The sequence below is a fragment of the Penaeus japonicus genome, unplaced genomic scaffold, assembly GCF_977035675.1.
Source record: "Penaeus japonicus unplaced genomic scaffold, GWHDUDI00000001_assembly GWHDUDI00000011, whole genome shotgun sequence".
NCBI lineage: Eukaryota > Metazoa > Arthropoda > Malacostraca > Decapoda > Penaeidae > Penaeus > Penaeus japonicus.
This window is the reverse complement of record NW_028234413.1, coordinates 6,326,980-6,334,123: the sequence shown is the minus strand read 5'-3', so window position 1 is coordinate 6,334,123 and position 7,144 is coordinate 6,326,980.

Here is a 7,144-nt window from a genome sequence, read left to right as displayed (position 1 = left end):
ACAGAGAGACAGAGACAGAGAGACGGAGACAGAGACTTATAGACAGTGACAGATACAGATAGATGAATGAATGGGTGTATGAGCGTGTGTTTGTGTGTGTGTGTCTGTGTGTATGTGTGTGTGTGTGTGTGTGTGTGTGTGAGGAGTAGGTGCGAGCAGCGGTGTACCGAAGGAGGGAGGGTAAGCGTCATGCCGAGGGCGACGGGCGGGAACCTCACTCGGGACGCCAATTAGGCCCCGCGAGGGAGAGGGGAAAGAGGAAGGGGGAAGGGGGAGGGAGAAGGGGGGGGGGACAAGACGTTCACAAGCTACAGTCGCCCTTAAAAGGTCTGTGTTAGTGAAGTTGTTATATATACACGCGCGTGAGCGCACATACACACACACACACACACTTACACAGATACACACACACACACACACACACACACACACACACACACACACACACACACACACACACACACACACACACACACACACACACACACACACACACACACACACACACACACACACACACACACACACACACACACACACACACACACACATACACACACACACACACATACACATACACATACACATACACACATACACACACATACACACACATGCATACATATATGCATATACATATGTATATGTATTGGAGCATTTTATCGAAACTGGAGATATTTTTATGATGTAGTACTTCCCGAATTTAGCTGCAGTATATATATATCTAATGCAAATTGTTTTGTCTGTTTATATTGATGTCTATATCATTGATGCTGTACATTTCATGATGTGTAGATATCTCGAGACAATGACTGACCAGGTGAACCAGTCCTGGCACTGTGCCAGATTCTTCCTGTGATGGCTACTGTAACAACAGTATTATTGAATTTGTTATCAAGTTGTAGGATTAAGTGGCGTATTATACTTACATTGTTGTATATTGTAATTGTGAGATGATAATATAATAAAAACAATTGTGTCTTACGCTGTATTCATACCCGTCATCGGTAATTGGTATTCTAACGTGGTACATTAATGAGGTGTAAAGCTCTCCAGAAATTCAACACCAAAATTCACAGTTGCATATTTCCAGGTAATGCAATTAAGCATGGACTTATTACCGGAATAACACATGCAACTAAACAGAATGACAGTAGAAGTGAGCCTTGACTACAATGGATATGAGTCGACGGCGTGCTAAGAAGATACACTGCAGGAAAGGTCAAGAGATAAGGTATAAGGTGTACTTAAGAATTGTGAAAGAGGGGGCGTGTTATAAGACAAGATAAATGGTGTAGAAGGCAGGTTAATTGCAAGAGAAGATAACAATAACAGGAGGAGGAGCATAACAATTTATAGAGGTTGCTGTAGAACAAAAGGCTTTGAGAAATGCCAATCTGGGAGGATTTCCAGGAAACGCCGTTATGAGACACCAAAACAAAAGACCTTGTTTTAGAGTGACAGAAGAATGTATAGAGAATGAATAATGTGAGGTAAATTAGAAATGGTTATTTGGCACATTTCAAACCGGTGTTTCATCATAGTTCTTAGATCTACCAGGTTCCTTGGGTCATACGTCTCATTTTCATCAAAATTGTCTCTTCTATCCCTCAGTTTGACATGTCGCTCTCCAATAAACAGTGCCAGTGCCTATTTCCCTCTCCTCTCACTGGGTTTCTTGTCTCCCTTCCTCCTTCCCTCTTTTCTCTTCTTACCTTCCCTCCGTTTCCTTCTCCCTTCCTCCCTCCCATTCCTTCTTTCTTTCCCTCCATCTACCTTCTTTTCTCTCTCTCTCTCTCTCTCTCTCTCTCTCTCTCTCTCTCTCTCTCTCTCTCTCTCTCTCTCTCTCTCTCTCCCTCTATCTACCTTCCTCTCTCTCTCTCTCTCTCTCTCTCTCTCTCTCTCTCTCTCTCTTTCCCTCCATTTGCCTTCTCTCTCCCTCTCTCTTTCCCTCCATCTACCTTCCTCTCTGTCCCTTTCTCTTTCCCTCCATCTGCCTTCCTCTCTCTCCCTCTCTCCTTCCCTCCGTCTCCCTCTCCCTTCCTCCCTCCCATTCCCTCTCTCTTTCCCTCCATCTACCTTCCTTTCTCTCTCTCTCTCTCTTTCCCTCCATCTGCCTTCATCTCTCTCCCTCTCACCTTCCCTCCCTCTCCTTCCTTCCCTCTCCTTTCCTCCCCTCCTTATTTTCTCTCTCTCCCTCCCCTTCCTCCCCTCTCGTTCACGTGTGTCATGTTTCCTTCCATCACTCGGCCATCATAGGCACTCATGCAGGCACTCATGCTATCACTCCTCCTCGCCAACGCTATCGACATGCCCTCGACTCAACTATCATTAGCCTTGAACAATTAACGATCATCTCTAATTTACCGCAATCACTCACGGTCATTAATCCAAATTCACGGACACCCACCACCGCACATCAATAACGTTCACCTCGATGATCGTACGAAAACCACATTCATTTCAGGTCCGTCTACGGCTTCGCGCGTCTCAACACGGCATTGACATCAATAAAAGAAAAAGGATAAGCGAAGATTCTGTGATATAAATCAACCTCGACTGTTTTCAAGACTAATGATGTTGGCGTTGTACTAAAAAAAGAACTCGACCTTCAAGTTTAAAAATTCGTGGATATCTGACCATAAACACGACGAGGGGGGGAAGGGGATGGGAAGAGGAAGGAGGAGGTATAGGAGGAGGGGAAGGAGGGGGAGAGGAGGGTGAGATAAGGGCAGGGGGGAAGAGAAGAGGAAGGAAAAGGAGGGGGTAGGAGTAAGGGGAAGTAAGAAGAGTCACAAGGAGAATGGGGAAGGGGGGAGGGATAAGAGGATGGAGAGGACGGGGGGTGGTGAGGAGAGGAGGGGGAGAGAGGGAGACAGGGAACAGGGCGAAGGGAGGAGGGGGAGTAAGGGGTAGGGGTAGGGGGAGAAGTCGTGAGACAGAGTATCACTCTTGTAAGATTAATTAGAGTCCACGCCAGCTCACCTCAAGGTCGCATGACAGGTGAGTGACGAGGGCGGTCGAGATCTGCTTTGTTTTGGTGGAAGTTCATGGAAAAGTTTTCTTAGTCGAGAGAGGAAAGACGGAGGGTTTTTTTCCTTTTTCCTTTTTTCTTCTCTCTTAGACGGGGGGAGTGGATGGGGGGTGGGGGGAGTTATGAAAAAAAGTGGGATATAAGTGGTTAATTTCAACACGGTTAGAGACACTGAATCTATTTTTGCTCTTAGACTTCTTAGTTGTTCTATAGAGACTTAGAAAAGTCTTGAGAGAGCGTCGGAGGAGTTTGAGTGGCGAGAGAGCGAGAATGAAAGGAAGAGGAAAGGAGAGCAGAAAGACTCAGAGGTCCTCCTTCTCTTCCTCTTTCTCCTCCTCATCGTCTGCTTTCCCCTTCTCTCTTTCTCTCCTATTCTTCCTCCTCATTCTCTTAAGGTCCACCTCCTCCTACACCCCCCTCCCCTCTCCCCTCTTCCCTCGCCTCCTCCACCTCTTCCCACTCCTCTTCTCACTACTCCTCCGCTACCTCCCCCTCTCTTACCTACTGAAAGGAGTTCAAAAGCAAAATCCTCTTTCCCTTCATTACTGATTCTCTTTATCCTTTTTTTTTTTCTTTTTTTTTTTGACACTCTTCAGCTGTCGACTTTCTCGTCCAATCACACCTCGTCCCCCAGCACCCCACCCCCTTGCCCCCCTCCCTTGCCCCCCTCCCTTCGCCTCCTTTGCCCCCCCCCCCTCCCACTTCAGTTCAGCAATCGATAGAGCGACACAAAGGTCTATCGGGTTCTCACTCCTCGTAGACAACATTACACGCGCCGCCTAAGACTGTAAACAACAGCTGAGCATCTATCAACAAACACCTCACCGTATTTTCACGTCAAGTCGGATGATATGACTTGATAAGTGGAGGCTTTGGGACCTGAAGGCTTCCTTGAGTACTAGATCACCACTTGGTTACCGTAAACAATAACATAAACTTAAGATTTATATGTCGTGGCGGTCATAAATACTCCATCTAAAGGGAGTTATGACTCTGGACACCCGGCGGCCACTTGCTACGGAGAGAAAGCACTTGTTTTGTTTTTGTTTATGTTGTGTTGTTTTGCAGTGTGGTTCTGTTTTGGTTTTGGTTTTGTGGTTGTTTTGTTGTTGATGTTTTTGTTTTTGTGTTGTTTTGTAGTGTGGTTCTGTTTTGGTTTTGGTTTTGTGGTTGTTTTGTTGCTGTTGTTGTTGTTTTTATGTTGTTTTGTAGTGTGGTTCTGTTTTGTTTTTGGTTTTGTGGTTGTTTTGTTGCTGTTGTTTTTGTTTTGTGTTGTTTTGTAGTGTGGTTCTGTTTTGTTTTTGGTGTTATTGTTGTTTTGTTGCTGTTGTTTTTGTTTTGTGTTGTTTTGTAGTGTGGTTCTGTTTTGTTTTTGGTGTTATTGTTGTTTTGTTGCTGTTGTTTTTGTTTTTGTGTTGTTTTGTAGTGTGGTTCTGTTTTGTTTTTGGTTTTGTGGTTGTTTTGTTGCTGTTGTTGTTGTTTTTATGTTGTTTTGTAGTGTGGTTCTGTTTTGTTTTTGGTGTTGTTGTTTTGTTGCTGTTGTTTTTGTTTTTGTGTTGTTTTGTAGTGTGGTTCTGTTTTGTTTTTGGTGTTGTTGTTTTGTTGCTGTTGTTTTTGTTTTTGTGTTGTTTTGTAGTGTGGTTCTGTTTTGTTTTTGGTGTTGTTTTGTTGTTGTTGTTTTTGTTTTTGTGTTGTTTTGTTTTTGGTGTTGTTGTTTTTGTTTGTTGTGTCTCTTGTCTTACCTGATGTGAGCTTGTGAATGCTTTATTGTGTGACAGAGGGACTATTTTTGTTTCCGAGTTTGTTTGTTTGTTTGCTGTTTATTTAACGCATGACTGAGAATGTGTCCTTACTTGACAGCGCGATTATTTCGTTGTTTTTGTTCTTGTTGTTACGTTGCTCATCTGATAAATTTGACGAGCCTTCACTTATGAACAGAGTGACTAACTATTCAGTCTGGTAATCATTTCCGTAATTAATTAATTTCTTCCCTAACCTAACGAGTCTGAAAAAAATGTTGCACATGTTGGCGTAATCTTTCTATTATCAATATCTTAACAATAAATCCGAAGATATTTCCTACATCGCTCCCCGCTGACTCACCGACTGATCTTCGTACCTACTGCAACTTCTCATCGACTTGCACAAGATATTGATTGGGCGAACCATAAATCTGCCCCCAGTGACCTACTGAGACTCATTGACTCATTTCGTTCTCTGAGTCAGGGTCCGAGCGCGGTCCGGTCCGGTTGGTCTCTTGACTCACGCGACCATCACACCCGCCGCTTGCTGACTCTTTTCTTTTTTCATTTCTCATTGGGAAGAGAGAGAGAGAACGATAAAGAAAAAGAGAGAGAGAGAGAGAGAGAACGCGCGATAAATAAAGAGAGAGAGAGAACGATAAAGAAAGGGAGAGAGAGAGAGAGGATGATAAAGAAAAAGAGAAATAGAGAGAGAGAGAGAGAGAGAGAGAGAGAGAGAGAGAGAGAGCGAAAGAGAGAGAGAGAGAGAGAACGATAAAGAAAGAGAGAGAGACAGAGAGCAATAAAGAAAGAGAGAGAGAGAGAGAACGATAAAGAAAGAGAAAGAGAGAGAGAGAACAATAAAGAAAGAGAAAGAAAGAGAGAGAGAGAGAACAATAAAGAAAGAGGGAGAAAGAGAACGATAAAGAAAGAGACAGAGAACGATAAAGAGAGAGAGAGAACAATAAAGAAAAAAGAGAGAGAGCGAGAAAGAGAAAGAGAACCCACGTATATGAAATTTTACTTCAATCTGAAAGTAAAGATAGTTTTTTTCGGAAATTTCCCTGGTTTTCCCCGGCCTTGCTACACTGTGTCTAAAACAGGTTTTCCACCAACTGCCCTTAGCGACCATAAAGTGAAAACATGTAATGGAGTTTTTGATATGTGAGAAATAACCAGCTGGCTTCGCGCGCGTGTGCAAGAAAGAAAATAAAGAACAAAGAGAGAGAGAGACAAGATAAGAAAACAGGATAGATACAGAGAGAGAGAGAGAAGGAGAAAGAGAGAGAGAAGGAGAAAGAGAGAAAAAAACGAAAGCGAGAGAGAGCTAGAAAAAGAAAGAGAACGAGAAAAAAGAAAAGAAAAGCGAGAGAGAGCGAGAAAACGAAAGAAAAAGACAAAAAAAAGGAGAAAGAGAGACAGAGAGAGAAAGAAGGAGAAAGAGATATATTTTCCCCCACCCGAAGACAACCTCTTTCATGTTTGAGGTTTCGTTCACCCATTTTTTTTTCTTTTTTTTTTAACTATCCTTCGCGAGTTTTTGATCTGTGAGAAATAACCAGATGGCAGCGATGTTTGTGTGGGAGAGTAAAAAGAGAGAGAGATAAAGGGAGTGAGTGATAATGAAGTTGATGATAATGATAGTTCATGATGATAATTGATGATAGTTATAGTAATCATGATAATAATATTAATGGTAATAATGTTGGTAATGATAACACTAATATAAATTATAGTGTTATGAAAATGATAATAACAATGAAGATGATATCAATAATGATAATAATGATGATAATAACATTAATTATGATAACAATAATAATGATAATAATGCCAATAATGATTATGATAATGATAATAGTGATAATGATAATAAGAATCATAACAATAGCACCAATAACAACGACAGTAATAATGATAAATGCAATAATAACAATAAGAACGATAATAACAACAAAACAAAAATAGCAGTGATAATAATGATGATTGTGATAATAACAGTAACAGTAAAGATGATGAGGATGATAATAATGACGATAACGATACAATAAGAATAACAATGAGAATGATATGATCATGACAATTATGATGATGACAATGATGATGATGATTATTATTATTATCATTATTATGATAATGAAGATGATGATGATGGGAGAGAGAGAGTGCGTGAGTAAGAGAGATAAAGATAGAGAGAAAGAGAGAGAGTGAGAGATAAATTGAAAGAGAGAGAGAGATTAAGAGAGAGAAAGTGAGAGATAGATTGAAAGAGAGAGAGAGAGAGAGAGAGAGAGAGAGAGAGAGAGAGAGAGAGAGAGAGAGAGAGAAAGAGAGAGAGAAAAGAAAGAGAGAAACAGCGGAGACATGG